At 40.7% G+C, this 17,016-nt stretch overlaps 1 long non-coding RNA gene and 1 pseudogene across 1 annotated transcript; both read right to left on the bottom strand.

Annotated features, from left to right (window-relative positions):
* Window positions 1–17,016, bottom strand: part of LOC134209250 (zeta-sarcoglycan-like) — a 151,553-nt pseudogene that overhangs the window by 93,451 nt on the left and 41,086 nt on the right.
* LOC134209237 (uncharacterized) lies at window positions 15,204–15,914 on the bottom strand. The gene is made up of 3 exons (XR_009978741.1): window positions 15,692–15,914; window positions 15,369–15,633; window positions 15,204–15,269 (listed from the first exon to the last, which is right to left on the bottom strand). It is a non-coding gene; the product is annotated as an uncharacterized LOC134209237 (long non-coding RNA).

Here is a 17,016-nt window from a genome sequence, read left to right as displayed (position 1 = left end):
GTGCATGCATGTGGCTTTTCTTCAGCCTGTCTCGGCTCATCACTGATGCCGGCCGGTCTCGGCTCGACTCTGCTGCTGCTGCCGGTATCTGCTCAGCATTGCTGCTTTGTCGGGTCTGTAGGGTGGACTGCTGCGGTACTGGCTAGGTTTCGGCTGATGATGGTGGCTTCGATGACTTCATTCCCTGCTAAAAGGTGTGAGTGCTGTTCAATCGATGATGCGGTTGCTTCGCTTGTCCCGGTCAGAATGAAAGGAAAAAATTGCGTTGCGCTATTTTATGGCTTCTCGGCAGACCCAGCGGCTGCTCATTCGCTGGGGTCTGCACCAATCAGAACGTGGTAATGGAATGATGCAAGAATTATGCGGTTCCCATATTTATAGGTTCATTTGATATCAATGTTTTTCATTGAAAACAGTTTCATGCCTATTGAAACAAGTTTTTCGGGTCTTATCAAGCATGGACATGGAAGGCATACTTGAAATCTGTCGATTGAGGGGCTTACCGCAGAAATTCGTCCACTGAGACGAACGCTATTAACGTTTAAAATCTTTCAACATAGCGTAACTCGGTCGATTTGAATATTTTGAAATGACACCTGGTATAGTAAAGAGAGACGTAAGTCCTACGTCAAAAAATCGGTTTTGAAATTTGAGAAAAATGTGGAAAAAATTATTGATTAGGCCAATGTTGCATAGCGAAAAATTGGGAAGGATTCCGCGTGGAATGCAACCTGTGGATAAGGCTAAGTACAAAAAAGTGTGTCTCACATATTTTTGTACACACATACACATACATACATACACACATACATTCATACGGGCTGCGAAATGGTGAGTTGACATCTGGGAAGGAGCGACCGACACAGCTCTGGTCCTCACAAGTTCCAATCTCACGCTTCCACGGGTCTTCCGACGGAGCAGACACAAAAACGGGGGAGACAGTCTCCAGGGGATGAGCTCCCTGGGGGCCACTCCAAAACGCGGAGGGATACTACCCCGAACAAGGGTAGTGTGGTAGTGGGTTCAGCTTCCCAGCCTGGGAAGCTGAACCCCGGCCAGGTATCTCCAAAACCGGGGGAGGAAGGACCTGTAATAATCCGTCCACCCAGGAAAGACGGTGGTAAGGGGTTACGGCAGGCTGAAAGCTCTCAGCAGCCCCAGACCAAGGAAATAGAGGGGGATGACGCCTCCTGGACCCTGGTCAAGAACAAGAGAAAACCGAAGACGTCAAGGGCCGAAAAGAAGGCCCAGGCGAATGAGGGTAGCAAGAAGTCTAGGGTAGGCACCAATCGCTCCAGGGGCGATGCCCTAGTCATCACGGCGGACGAGGCTAAATACTCGGATGTCTTGAAGACGATGAGGAGTGACGTCAAGCTCGGTGAACTCGGCACCGACGTACGTCGAATAAGACGTACCCGGATGGGCGAGATGATCCTCGAGCTGAAGCGGGGCGTCTCGCAAAAGGGCGCCGCCTACAAGAAGTTGGCGGAGGAAGTCTTAAGCGAGACGGTCAAGGTGAGGGCACTCACGACGGAGGAGAATCTAAGGGTTAAAGACCTGAACGAGATCACCGAAGTCCGAAGTCGAAGAGCTCGTCACGGCACTGCGGCGACAGTGTGAAGTGGAGGCGTCCACCGCAGCCGTTCGGCTACGGAAAGGTCCGGCGGGGACACAGGTAGCATTGGTTCGGCTATCTGCAGCGGACGGCTCCAAGGTAGTCAAGTTACGGAGCGTCAAGGTGGGATGGTCGGTATGCCCTGTGGGCATATACGAGCAACCCGAAGTTTGCTTCATATGCCTGGAACCGGGGCACAAGCAATGGGACTGCAAAGGCCCTGACAGAAGCAATCTTTGCCGACGCTGCGGATTGGAGGGACATAAGGCACAATGCTGCACGAACCCTCCCAATTGTTTGATTTGTTCCAGCAAAGCTGTGAACAGCAAGCACCATGGGGAGTTCGATGTGCCCGGCGTTTAAGCGTGCTGTAAAATTACAGTGCAGGTAACGCAGTTGGCTTGCTTGGCCTCGCCCGAGTGTTTGGTGTGCGCAGGTTTAGAGGAAACGGCGGAACACGTGTTGTTCGTGTGCTCACGTTTTCGCGCAATGCGTGACCACATGCTTGCCACATGTGGTCTGGACACTACCCCGGACAACCTAGTTCGGACGATGTGTAAAGATGAAGTTGGCTGGAACGCCGTTTTATCGGCTATCGCCCAAATCGTCTCGGAGCTACACAGAAGGTGGCGCGTGGACTCAAGGATGGCTAGTTCAGACGCAAACAAGAGGTGATCCAAGGGTTCGGAGTCGGCTTCATGGGTCATACCGGTGGTCATGCCCTGTGGTCGAACTTGATCCTTTTATCGAACAAGTGGCCGCGCGAAGAACAACATGGTATCGTCGCTTTCGCGGCGTTGGTCAACCGGGCGGGTTCCGACCCCGAGGACGGAAAAGGGTCCTCGTCAAGGCTGGGGTAGGCGTAGTCAAGTCCCTCTGTGTGTTGGCGAACAGACCCTATCGCAGAGAGGTCAATTTGGGGTGCACGCGGCATCATCATTCTTGATACCAGTCGTGCAGAGGGAAGCAGGCGCGAAGTCTACCCTTTCCATCTTCCGAGGACATAGGCATGGTAAGGCCACCTGGAAAGCCGGCAACGCGCTGGCACGATACCATGGTGTTCTTCTAAAAAAGCGAGTCACGATGTTCGATGCTGCAAGGACACGTAGCTAACCTCGAGGGCGCGTCGTGCACTGGCCCCCCTTTGAAGCATTACTTGCTGGTTGTACCGAGGGGACTATGGGCTTGACGGCAATGGAAACGGTTTAGCGGGTCGGGGATGTAGTCCTGCGTTTGCTGTTGGACCCCGCACTTCCTAACCCTAACCCCGCACTTCCTGGACAACCCAGGATGTCTGTTGAGCAGATTCCCAGTTTCCAATGTGTGTGTGCCATCCTCTATCCCTCAGCCATCTGGGGGCGTTGGTTAAGTAGTACTACGAATAATTTGATCAAATCTCATGCTCCGTGATGGTGCCCTTTTTGTTACGAAGACTAGCACTATAAAAAGGATTCACTTCTGAAGAAAGATTTCTTTAGAGAGTGTAGGGAATGGGATGCACTAGTTCTTCATAACAGGTACAGCAAAACTTCACAAGGACGCCCTTATTCATAGTAACTACTCAGGGAGTAGAAGGTCGAGAAGAGCCACCGTTGCCCACTAAAGCTTGAACCGGATATCTGGGACTCCCACAATATCCGCGGCAATAGCAGCAAACGATATCCTGTGCGTATTTAGTTTGTATGTATGGGGCATCAACAATGAAATACAACATAATATAATTGGAACATGCTCACCAAATAAATTCTTCCATTCTTGAGTCCACCACAAATTAGTCCTGAAATTCATCAGGGCACGGCAGCTACGACTGATATGAAAAGTCCAATGGTCAGCAGCTGGTATCTAGTAGGAACGGATCGGTCATCACAGGATCAAGAATTGTCCATTTACTTTCTGAAGTTTTGGCCCAGTAGTCACATATTCGGTGAGTTTCTTGATTTTCCAGTAAAATATCAAATATATTAGTTTAATTTTTCCAACGGTAAAAAAAAATCATCAAAAAAAGGTTTTAATTTTGCTTCCACTGATAGCTCCAAAAAAATTTGCTGTTAAAATTTTAGGCTGTAAGTAAATAACTGAGCTTTTGCTTCTAAATGGTTACGGTTATTCTACTCTTATTTTCATATTGTACACCCTAGCCTCCATATAGCTGCGAGCTTCCTTCAAACTATTATAAAAATCAACTAAATAACACACAAACCAGGATCCTAGTATAGTGGCTACATAATCCAATTAAGTCCCTCAAGACACGTGGATTTAGTGAAATACTTTAAAAGAATATTCTGTTGATTGATCACCACACTAGCAAAATACTTTTACCTAATATCTGCATTTTCTTATGCAGACAATATCTCATAAAAGATACAAAGATAAAACTATGGATCTTAAAGTTAGAAATATGACCCAATTATGTTGAATGTTGTAAATATAGGAGGGGGAAGATCCTTCAATATTAGACACCTTAGCCATTTAAAGCGAAATGCTAACACCATAAAAATACTAAATTCTTCGGCTCATAAAAGTGTACCCTAATACTGGACGCTATTTTTGCATGCTCAAATTTTAAACTTTTTATTTGGAGCACTGCAACTTCAGAATAGTTATTATCTCAACGTGATAGTAATCAATCAATCGTTCTTGGAAAAATATTGGTCATGTGCAATCTAGTCTATTGTGCAAAAAATTCTATATAGGGGAAATGTTCCGATCTCCATCTCACTGTACATATATCCATCTCATCGCCAAACAAAGAAATACGGCACCAAATTCGTCGCTTCTTTTTGTCAACAGGCGTGCTCACAGCTGAAAAAATCACAAAAATAATAAACAAACCAAATTATTTTCCATTGCTTTGTTTTTGATGGGATTGAAATTGGAACTATGAGATGAAGTGGCGAACCGTTCCCCTAATATTGTTATGTATATGAAAGCTATAAGAATTATAAGCTGATTTTCTAGCTTCGTACCATGTTATAATGTGGAACAAAAAGTTACATAAAAACCAATACTAGGTATATTTTTATCTTGTATGGAAGATGTTAAGTAATATACGCCACTCAAGGAAAAAATAAACAAAATACTCATATATGTGAAACTTTAAATTTTCAAAATAGTCAAGCCAATTCATGAAAAGTTTTATTCTTCATGTTTGTCGATTTCTCAACTAACTTTAGCTGTTAGCTGTGAAAGCCACAATAAAATTTGTTATAATCCTCAAAATTAATTAATGCATAATAGGAACGCATGCATCAGTTGCGTACTCCAAGTGCTTATGGAAGGCTTTTTGGGAGTTAATAGCAATCCAAATGGAGGTCCAGAATGATAAAGCATGAGAACTACCAATGCCGGTAAAGCCCATCTTCTCCGTTGCAAGGAAAGGGAAGGAAATGATGATATGACATCTACTTAACACGAGTCAGCAACTCACCAACGCCCCTATAGATGCCAAGGAGTTGATAAATTGGGGGAAGCTTTTTTTTTAAAAGAATTATCACCATAAGCAAGTGATAACCAAATGAGATCAAATACGTTGGGAGTTATGTTGCTAAGAAAGTTATGGTATCTCCGTTCTCCTTGGTATTCTGAGGTCAGTTTCGGAAAAAAATATGAGCTGACGATCAAATCCGAGTCAATATGACCTGAACATCGTAAGTGTGAGTTTTTAAGCATTGTAGGAGAATCGAATTATTACTAATGTGTATGTGCTACATGATACTAGACACGTGTCGTGATTCGGCGGCTGATGAAGATTATTCTATTCAGTTTTTTGAAAATAGGTAGGTATTTTGAAGAAATTTTTATGTTAATTAGATATCAGACAGATGTATTTGTGAGTCGTGATTCTCCAGTAAGCAGAGCGGTCGGCCGGTCGTCGAAATTTAGTTTTGCTTTAAGCGGAAAGCAAAACGATCGGCTGGTCACCAAAATTTTGTTCTGCATTGTGCGGATGAGTAAGTTAACACTAGGATTGATTCGCTAAAAAAACTTACGCGGATACATTCGTGCAGAAAATCGTTGTAACTAAATTTTCAAATGGCTATATCTCAGTGGTTTTTCAACCGATTTTCTCAGTTTTTTCACCAACCTCTTAGCCATCTCTTCTAGTTTTAGAAAGTGAAAATTTAGTTCGCATTCAGTTGTGTAGTGCGGTCGATAATTAAAATAATTAGCGTTCGTTCGATTGTTTTTGGTTTAAATCAAACTACACGCTATACACGGCAGACCGAACCCTGCCACACTCCCTACCCCATATAACCAACATCCCAGTGATTTTCATACATATTCGTCAATTGACCCGCATTCAGACACGGCCGGTGTTAGTCCCAAACTTCACTTGTTGGTTATCTGTGTAATGGAACGTACACACGGTCAAACAGTTTGACCAACATTGACTCCACCTCTCGTTTATTCAAACATCCATCAAGTATCACGAACAGCGACACGAACAATCAATTTATTCGACCAACAATATCACACACGAACGACCGATGCGCCAACTTGAGCACCAACCATCAAAAAACATATGGGGGTTTGTGCAACTTCATTACAAATGCTCAAACATGTTCGGCGAACCTTGACTCCACCCCCGACAACTCAAACCAAAATCAAACCGTTTTAAGGTGAATGTACAATAAAGCCAGAAATCGGCCATTTTGTAAACCACGTGCTTTTCCAATATTTTTTTCAAGAGCAAGAGATGGAAGAACCATAACGCGTATAGGGCTGAAATAATGTTAGATCGTTTGCTTAGTCATGCTGAGCAATCATAATTTTTTTTTTCTAGTTTCGCCACTGTACGAAAACTATTACGCCAGAGTTGGGATTTTGAAAATGTATGTAGATAAACGTGTGGTGAATTTGAAATTTACCACGGGCTTCATTCTATAATCACCTTAATTTTCTCCAACCAAGCCGCCAACTGACAAATGGTTATTCGAACAACTTCACACACATTCAAACAAAGCAGCAACCGAAGCGTTTTCTTGGGGGCGGAGTCAATGTTCGTCAAACTGCTTGACTGGTGTGTACGTTGCATAATGTATCTGCATTAACTCGTTTTGTTCAATTAAGGTGAAGGTGGGTTGAGTACCAAAACAAAGCTTTGAAAGTATTGGTACAATAAAAACTGTCATATACTGTAGTAGTATTGGTGTCGTATTTATAAAAAAAAACTCAAAGGTGCAGCCCAATCGGGTTGTACGCAAAGGTGACGTTGAACTACGTAGTTGTATGCAATGTACAGGTTTTCGACTTTTCTGTTCGATGAGACCAAAGCAAGTGTTTTTAAAGCCCAGGGTGAATCTGTTTTCGTTGTTTATCCTGTGCTGCTGAGATTGAGTGAACATTACGAACCCTGGTGATGTATAAAAAATTTTAGACCAACATTTGAAAAGGGTGATAAAAATAATGTTTTCAAATAATCGAGGCTGAACAACACTCTCAAGCCATCACTTATCCAAATTCTTCTTCTTTTACTTCTTCATATTGGCATTACATCCCCACAATGGGACAGAACCGCCTCGCAGCTTAGTGTGCAATAAGCACTTCCACAGTTATTAACTGCGAGGTTTCTAAGCCAAGTTACCATTTTTGCATTCGTATATCATGAGGGTAACACGATGATACTTTTATGCACAGGGAAGTCGAGACAACTTCCAATCCGAAAATTGCCTAAACCGGCACCGGGAATCGAACCCAGCCACCCTCAGCATGGTCTTGCTTTGTAGCCGCGCGTCTTACCGCACGGCTAAGGAGGGCCCCACTTATCCAAATTGTGAATTGATAAAAACTCGCTAGAAAGTAAGAATCGTTCGATAATTGTATCTCGAAGCAATGGTAAATGCTACTTTTGAACTTATTTTCCTACGTAACATCAAAACACGCAATGCCAAACATTCAATTGAACGTAATTGTTGACATTAAATTGGTTTAAGTCAGGTTTATATTAAAATGATAACTTTGTGTTTATTATCAATTGATTCCAAAATTTGACATGTTATCACCTACTTTTCCCACCGACTGGAAGAGAGATTAAGCACCAACCACTAGATCAGTCTAACCCCCGGTGGCTGATTACAGAAAAGCCCATCGTGAAACCGGGCTGTCAATGGCGTTCGGTGGTCATCCTATGGAGGAAGTCAGAGTAGACGCGACAAAGAAGTTTGACAGTCTTCATGTGAGTTGCGTCGAACTTTGCGTATACTCCGGCAGATGCATAGGAATCAGCAGAAATATTCAGGGAAACATTCTCGACACCGTGGTCACAATGTATCTATTGTATTGTAACAAAAGATACATACTAATGCAATGACGGACATAGAAAACTTTCAGTTAATAATCAAATAAATGCTTAAAGATTACTAAGTTGAAAAGCAGGCCAAGTTCAAGTTGGAATGTAGTACTATGGAAGAAGAAGCTTGCGATGCACTTACGAGATTGACTGATTCACCGAAACTGATTGCTCAACTGTTAGCAAGTTTGGAATTGTAAATATTATCATACATAAATATTGTAATGCACTGGAGTCGGGTTTTACGCGGAGTATATGGGCCGCGTAAATTAAAATAACGTGAGAAAAGGGGTAAATCCCAAAATATGTCTAAGCGAACCGCGGAAATCCCAAAATCCGAGTGAAAAAAATCGCCTAAAAAGTGATTCGTGTACAAAAAACCGCGTAAAAAACGACTTTAGTGTACATCGGGTATGAAGCGTTGACTCTTCCTTGATCGAATGGTCCAAGAAAATTGAAAATCCATCCAGAAAAGGCTGAGATATTAACGATCAAAGTCTATCATATTTTCGTGACGTTTTTCGATTTTTTGCAATCGTAAAGTGTACCCCAATATAGAAAAGACAGACGTAGTTCTACGTCAACAAAGAATATTAGTAGGGTGGTTCAAAAAACGACCCAGCTTCACCACGCTCAATCGATTTCGTCCCATGCTCCGAGTATCCTCCAAAAGCCGATTTGAACAAAAACTAATTGAGCACAAGCCGGTTCAAGTTTGTATGAAAGCTAGTATAGGAAACTAAACCTTTCATTACACTGGCTACAGTGCCTCTCCTTTAAGGTGATTATAGAATGAAGCCCGTGGTGAATTTCAAATTCACCACACGTTTATCTACATACATTTCCAAAAGCTCAAATCTGGCGTAATAGTTTTCGTACAGTGCCGAAAATCAAATTATGATTGTTCAGCATAACTAAGCAAACGACCTACCATTATTTCAGCCCCATACGCGTTATGGTTCTTTCATCTCGTGCTCTTGAAAAAAATATTGGAAAAGCACGTGGTTTACAAAATGGCCGATTTCTGGCTTCATTCTATAATCACCTTAAACGCTGACGAAAAGAGAACCCACATAGCTGAATGAAAACCGCACCTTGGGAAAGATCCATTGATTACGTAACGCAAAAATAGTATTTCCTACCCCGCTCACTCCCATGTCACACTTTTTGTATGAAGTATCTGCTCCTGGTGCGATAGATATCACAGACAAATTATGGCTATTTTGTTGAATTACACGTTTCATTGATGCTTTCTGAGAAGCCTAATTATCATCCTAAGGATTCGCAACCTCGACTAGAATAGATTCCCAACTATTGGAACGACTCTTGAATATTTCATCCAGTCATATGGCCTCCCCCCTCGCCAGCGCCCAATGACTGAGTGCCACAATCAGAATAATGTAAAATTCAACCTCGCCATATCAACTGTCATACAAACCTGAAACTTCCTGTGCACGGTAAGCCCCTATTCAAACCAGCCCAAACCATCGGAAGACACCCAGAATATGAAACAAATTCGACTGAGCGTGGCGGTGCAAAATAATTTTTGAGCCACCCTAAGGGTCTGTCTCATTTGGAGAATTCAGGAGGAGAAGGCGGAGCACTGAATCCCTACCCCAACATGTACGACATCTGGATTTGGTTCTAAACTGTAAACAACAGTGTTAATTCTCTACCACCTTTTTGTTATGGCGAGGCAATTTTTATGCACACTTTTGTTTTCGATATTTTATCAAAATTAAACACTCAATCATGCAGCAATATAACGATGTAATATGCTTGAGATACCTGCTTGATTATAGGGACTCGAAAAAGAATTTATTTGCAGTATCTAACCGAATATAAAAATGTTCACATTAACGATTGCGCCCTAACACCGGTTCTAAGCTTCGATGCAGAGTACACGAGCTTTGTTCGCCAGTGACAGGCGTATGAGGCCCTTGGGAGAATTAAACTGAAATTAAACTTAAAAGTGACATTTCAATAATTATCGAATAACCCTGCTCGCAGAGCATGATTACTTTTGACAAATATCGAATCATTTTGCATCGATGTCTTATTGGAATTGCTGGGTAGCACCAGCCATTTTTATGACCGGGTTATTTGCTAAATTTTCGAACTGTCACTTTTAAGTTTAATTCTCCAAATGAGACAGACCTTAAATATTAGTTTGCTGCTGCCGCTGCCGGTGTTTACATTCACTCCGCGATCCGTTTTTAGTGGTTTTTTTTCGGTCAAAAATAGCAGTTTTTATCAAGTTTTCGCTTCAAACAAGTGACTGATTTCAAAAAGTGATGTTTAATTGGCATTCCATCAACATTTCGGGCTGCTCATGTGCTCATGTGTGTGAAAACTTGATTTTTTCAATGCCCTTTGAGAAGAAGTGAAGTGCAGTGATAAGCCCACCAAATCGCGAACGGCTATTAAATTGGCACGAAACTGCTGATTTACGCTATAATTCGAGAAGAAATGAATACGACTCTTTGAAGAAACATGTTCATTATCACGGGAAGTAAATAAATATGCTGCTAGCAGGTTAGTAATTTGAATATCAAACTTTTGTTCGGTGCTGTTCGATGCATTCGAATGTTGGTGGGAGAGGAGTGCGGGAGGTGTGGTACTCTTCCAACTATTTCCTTAACATTATCAATAAACCCCTAAATGACAAACCCTGATTTGTCACATTGTAGTAAAAATATGAAAAGACGAATAGCACCTCATTTCGGCATGCTAAGTCGATTGATCTTCTTCTTCTATATAATAAAAATAAAATGGTCTGTGTTCGTATCCGCATAACTCGAAAACGGCTGGATGGATTTTGTTCATTTCTTCAGCAGATATTTTCCTTATGGTTTCCGACGGGTTTATAGAATACTCTTCGATGTAAAAATGAGGTGTAAAGTTGAGAATGTCGTGAAAATAAAAAAAAATGAATTCGTATGAGAATCTTTACATGGGCAGTTACAACATGCTTTCTGGCCTACTATGCAGGACAACGTCTGCCGGGTCAGCTAGTATGTAATATATGTATGGATATCCTTAAAAAAAACTCTGCGAGAAAGGCTTTTACATTTGACTTAGATCAATGTCGGAGAAATTATTTATTAATTTATTACTGGTAAAGTTGTGTGGTACTGGCAATATGGATTCTCAAATGGCTCTTCAAGGTAATGTACATTTTACAGCATATTTTACAACGTTCAATGCTTTTTACTGATTCATTTGACGCACCATATAGCTCCCTTAGCTGTCGATAAGATATTGCCACCAGAAAAACAAGAAGAAGCCATAACAGTGACTCGGTCAAGTCGCGCAAAGTGATAAATATGAAAATGTGACGTTGAAGCATGCTTAAACAGAGAATGATGAGGTCGCGCTTGCTCTAATTCCTGTCCAACTAATGACATCAGATTGCATTTACTCATCTATCGACGCCGCCACCGCTAATCGGTTGAGCATCCTCTGGCATCTATATGGAGGCAGGGCCAGTCCGTAATCTGCTCTAGATCCTAAGCTAACCGAATTACAACCGGTGAATATTTCTCTTGAGCCGAAACTGTAAAACCGACGCCAGTCAGCCGGCCAAAGGGGTCGTTCACTAATTACGTACGCACATATGGGGGGAGAAGGAGTCTGTAATTTTCTTACTCTTAATAAAAACAAAAAATAATGTATATGGGAAAAATCTTAGAAGCGGGAGAGGGTGTCCGAAAAAACAAGAAAAAATGCTTACGTAATTATTGAATGACCCCAAACTCGTCTATTCAAAAGTGACTTCAATTCTTAGTTACCTTCCTATTCCGACCGTGGAATATGGGAGAATTGGAAACATGTTTATGTCTCTTCTCCTCGAAAGTTGGCAATTATTTGTGGTTTAAAAATAACCTTTCGATTCTTCCGAACGATTCTCGCTGATGATGGTCAGAGAGCTGTCTGAAGTACGAGCTAGCAGACGAGTGGTCCATCACAGCTTGCGTGTCTGTGCCTAAGCTGCTTTGTGCAGTATCGTGGATTTTCATCAAAAGAACACTGCACTACAGCCACTCGCCAAAGTTGTCAACTGACCAGCAAATGTGGGTCACTGTCCAGAGGGTAGCAGAAAAGCCGCGCTCTCTGATTATTCTCATTCGTAAGATGCGTTGACATGAAATGCGGCCTGGTTTGTGTTGATATAAATAAATTGTCAACTCGATCAGTTGGAACGTGTGGGAATAGTGGCAGTTGAATGCGACATTATTTGTTAGCGTTAGCGTTAGCGTTAGCGTTAGCGTTAGCGTTAGCGTTAGCGTTGTTACGGTATACTTCGTAGATTGGACACTAGTAATACTCATGTTTCTTATGGAATCCTTATCCAGATTGCTATCGGAAATCAAGGTGGGAGTTACCCTTGATTCCAATCTAAGATAACAATGGCATAAGCATGAGGATTACTACTCCCGGCCACGCCCATCTTTACCGTAACTAGGGATAGGAAAGGAAATGTTGATGTAGAACTTACTTAACGAGAGGCCCCGACTTGGCGACGCCCTCATAAGTTCTACGGAGTTGGTGGTTTGGTAGGGTAAGGTAGGTCATGGAGGTTTGCTTCAAGCTGGCAATTCGACCCACAGACTATGTTGTTTACCTGTTTTATTTAAACTCTTGCCAGCCGGCTGTCGAAAGAGTATGCTAATATCAATTTTATTTACAGTTTATTCTTTAAATAATTTACAGACGATTTCTTAACCTCAATCTATCAACAGATATCCGTTGAACAAATCTAAATTTACCAAATTTGTACTTTCTGCTCAGTGAGCAAAACGATTCTTCTAGGTTCATCGAATACAAAATCAAACCATGCCTTTTAAAGATAATTATACTAAACTTTTACAAAGTTTTATTTCAAGTATTTTCGCGATTTCTGATATAAAATTCAATAGCAAACAATCAAACAAAATTAAAATATTCTAGCTAAATTTTACTATTTTGGTCGAGCATGGAGTCAGCCGCCTGACACCCGCGTTGAAAAATATGTTCCATGCTTGCCCCCACATAAAATAATAACGTGTGCTAATCACTAATGATACTAAAAGATTTAAATGAAATTAGGCATTGTTCCTGCTTATCATTTTAGCACCGCCAGGGGAACTTGGCCAGTACCCACTGCACTTATCTTTCCCTTTCCACAAACAATTACCATCGGAATTTTATTGGGAATTTTATTGGGAATTCTGAAAAGGCAGACAATCAATGCAGTTAGATTGCCAGGTAATACGTGCACATCGTAGCACTGGTGATGCATCACAATCGTATATATACAGGAGTATATGCACTATATGATGACATTGACCGGAAGATTAGATAAGCATTTCCCCCAGTTGAATGCGACATTATTTGTGGGCAGTAGGTACTTCTATTCCCGTCCGTAGCGTTTATTGCTCAGTCGTACATCAAGCGAATTATTTGATTTTTAGTACATGGTTAGCATCTAAAGCAATATTTCCCAACCAGTGGTGCGCGAGTCCTTACCAAGGGGGGCATAAAACCTTTATTAGATTTCAGAGTAAAATCAGCAGTGATTCAAATCGTTCGGGGCTGTCAGTTTGAATATGAATCTGAAACATTAAGTTTCCCAGCAGCTGTTCTAGATTCAGTTTTTATACCAGTCAACTGTCAAAAAAATAAAACTGGTATAACGCTCCGTTCTATTTTCTGCAGATTTGAACCTCGATTGCGGATTGATTGCGGAAGGCTTCTCTTTCTTCTTCAAAATAGTGTCTTAAGTGACCGGGGATAACGGGAAAAGTGACCAAATAGAGACTTTCAGTTGCAGAAAAAGTGACTAAATAGGGACTTCTGTATAGAGTTTATAACCAGTTAATCAGTTACAAGAGGCAATGGCAGTAAAAGTATCCCGGCTAGACCTGTGCGCCGAAGTATTTGTGAACGGCGGCGGCGTAAGGCCATTTTTACACCGGCGGCGGCGGCGTCGGTGGCGTCACGCCGCAAGCAATGTTCGGCGGCGGCGGCGGCGGCGCGATGCGGTGTGAAGAATTTTTAGTTGAGAAAAAAAGTTTCACGCAGCAAGCCATATGATGCTTTTTATTATTTTTTTTGTACAATTATTACGCATTGCAAGAACAATTTGGAAACCTGGAAAATTCAAAGCGCTTGCAATGAATATTTTCCTGGTTAATGATCAAAGGAAGCTAACGCTAAATTGTTTTGTTTATATTAATATTTATGACATTTCTATATCTAAATCGTCTCTAATCATTCGGTGGAAAATGAACAATTAGAAAACACATAGTCTACGACAAATAAGATGTTTGGATTTTAGGGGGCGGCAGGGATTATGTCCAAGGGATTGACAACCCGTTCACTGGCCACTGCGAGTTGTGGGGATTGCCTATAGAATGTGATGGGGTTTGACAATGAGCCCTGTTGAACGTCCATGAAAATCTGCTTCAAATATACCCTACCAAGCGAGCGTGCTCAGATCGCACTATTTCAAATCCTGGGGTTAGGTGGGTGACACGATAGACCTGACTCAATGCCCCCTGCGAGATAGAAGGTTTGCGCAGATATCATAAGCCCTATGTAAAACCAATAATCACGGACACATGAAAGTTTGATGACATGAAACTATACGCTAACGTTCTTTCAAATCTGGCATGACATCGATAGGTTTCATTGATGGTTAGCTGCCATAAACGCTAAGCCATTTCAGATTCAATTTTTATGCACTATGACAGTTGAATTATGTTGATATTTGAAATCAAGTCATCGCACACTATGTACGATTTGTTCTATGCGGGGATTTACCTCTGCGCGTTATTTCCGCGGAGCCATCCAAATTTTTCTTTTTCTCCGTAATACTAGCTACAGTCAGACTGATGAAGTGAACATCCTAATAGGTGTACACAGAAAGAAAAATCATTATTAGAATTAAAAAAAACATTGGTAAAAATAAAAAGTTGCATTGGTTCTTTTTCGTAGAGAGTTGTCTATGTTCAAAATAAAAGTATGATAACTTTGAAAGAACTATGGTTCAAAACTTTCATGTCACTGTGAAATTCAAAGTTCAAACATTCAAAACAAAATTGTAGAACTGTTAAATCAAGATGATCACACCATCAACAAAAAAAGAGTGCAATATTTTTATATGAAAAGGAAACATGCATTTGCCCAAAAAAGACGGAACCCATAATTCACCTTCCCTTTTTCAATTTACCTAATAAAATTTAATATGATTTTATACTTTTCATTTGATTTATTTAAATTTGAACCTTATTATAATTCGTAGCAGCTACCTGGCTTCTCGAGGGCGCTTTGCAGTTTCTAGTGAACATTGTGCTATAGATTTGTCGGTCAGTAAAGACTTATCTGAAAGAGAAAAAAATCTCGCATCAGTCTACCATCAATTCAGGAACTGCGTGTTGTGCGATCGACACTTTTTATACTTTTAAAATATATTTGACCTACCTTCCTATTCCATCTAGTTCTAGTTCCTCTTTTGACATCTTTGAAACTATTCGTTGGGTTGGGCGCGAACACCACTATAGATCTGAGAAGCCTCTTGTTGCGACCGACATATTCTGGTCATAGCAGCTGGACCTCTCCGGGTTGGTTTTGATTCAGGAACTTTTATGAACACTGTTGAGGTTGGCCCTCTCGAACACATTATCCAACTTACGGGACCAATTTATTTTTTATTATGCACTTTTGGTGGTTTTGGTTCCGGCAGTGTCTGTAAAAAACATAATTCTCAACATAACTGAAATAATTCAAATTTATTTGGGACAAACCTTCTCTATAGTTTCCCTTCCACGATGAAATCTTCAGCTGGTCGAAATATATGAGGGCGTTTCGCTGATGAATGCGATTCGCGACGGCCAGAAAACAAAACAAAATAACCTGCAGGAGCGGGAACGGGAAACTAAACTGACTGCGGGTGAATACACCGTAAGAAATTATTTCGGAATTTCGGCAAAAATGGAGTTGCATTTTACTATTTAAAAGTTTGACGCTAATATCGAATGCCTACATGCAGGTTTTGAGCTAAAAAATAGTTCCATAAATATTAGAACACATTTTGTTATATTTTAAATTGCTTTTACCTTGTGTTTTGAAATATATCAAAACACTAAAAATCTGTTAATTTACAAAGATATGCATTTATTTTTTCTTGAGGTGTACTGATTACATATACTTTGTGATGCATTTTCTGGTAAGATTTGACAATTCTACAGTTTTATTAGTAAAAGTACAAATTTTTGAAGAAACAAACAGTAGTGACAGAATAAACTTTTAGAATGATAAACTAACTCTTAGGGTAACCAATTTTACTTTAAATTTGATCAAAATAGAGCACTTTTCAATTGTAAAGTGCAACATATTTAGCAACACAATTAATTTTTTTTCTGTGTAGCTTGTATGTCCACAGCAAAAGTTTACATCAAATCCTCCACTACCATATTGTCGCATCACAGCACATAAGTTCATTGGAAAGTAATTTGGATACAAATCCAGAAATTCGTTTGGAAATTCCTTAAGATATTCCTCAGAAAATTCGAAAAAGGAATTTCCCTAATGAATTCCTTCAGAACTTCCTCTAAGAATTTCCTTAAATTTTTTTTTGGGTATTTCTCCGGAAATTCGTTCCGAAATTTCTTCAAAAATTCCTTCAGAAATTACTTTACGGAGTCTTTTGGGAATTTCTTTAGAAATTCATTCGAAAACTTTTTTAGGAGTTCCGTTGAAAATTCCTTTAAGAATTCCTTAGAAAATACCCATGGAAAATCTTTCAAGAGAAATACCTACGCCCAAGTAACAATTTCCATGCTTCTTGGATTTATCTAATTCTTATTGCGGACTTATGACAGCAATCACCAAGCTGATTGCTCAGTTTTATTGGCGCTCTTATTGCTATCAATAAACCTCCCATAAATCTGCTGAAAAATGCTTCAAACGTCAAATGCCTACTGACCATATGAACAGATCTATGGTAGTGATGAAGAGCGTAATAAATCCAATTTTCAACGCTCGAATAAAGCTACAATTTTTGGTCATAATGTGGTCAAATGAATTACCCCCATAAGAATGTTTGTATTGCGAAGATTTTCTGAGCAAT

Source organism: Armigeres subalbatus, chromosome 1 (assembly GCF_024139115.2).
Source record: "Armigeres subalbatus isolate Guangzhou_Male chromosome 1, GZ_Asu_2, whole genome shotgun sequence".
NCBI classification, from domain to species: Eukaryota; Metazoa; Arthropoda; class Insecta; order Diptera; family Culicidae; genus Armigeres; species Armigeres subalbatus.
This window is presented reverse-complemented; position numbering and strand designations above follow the sequence as displayed.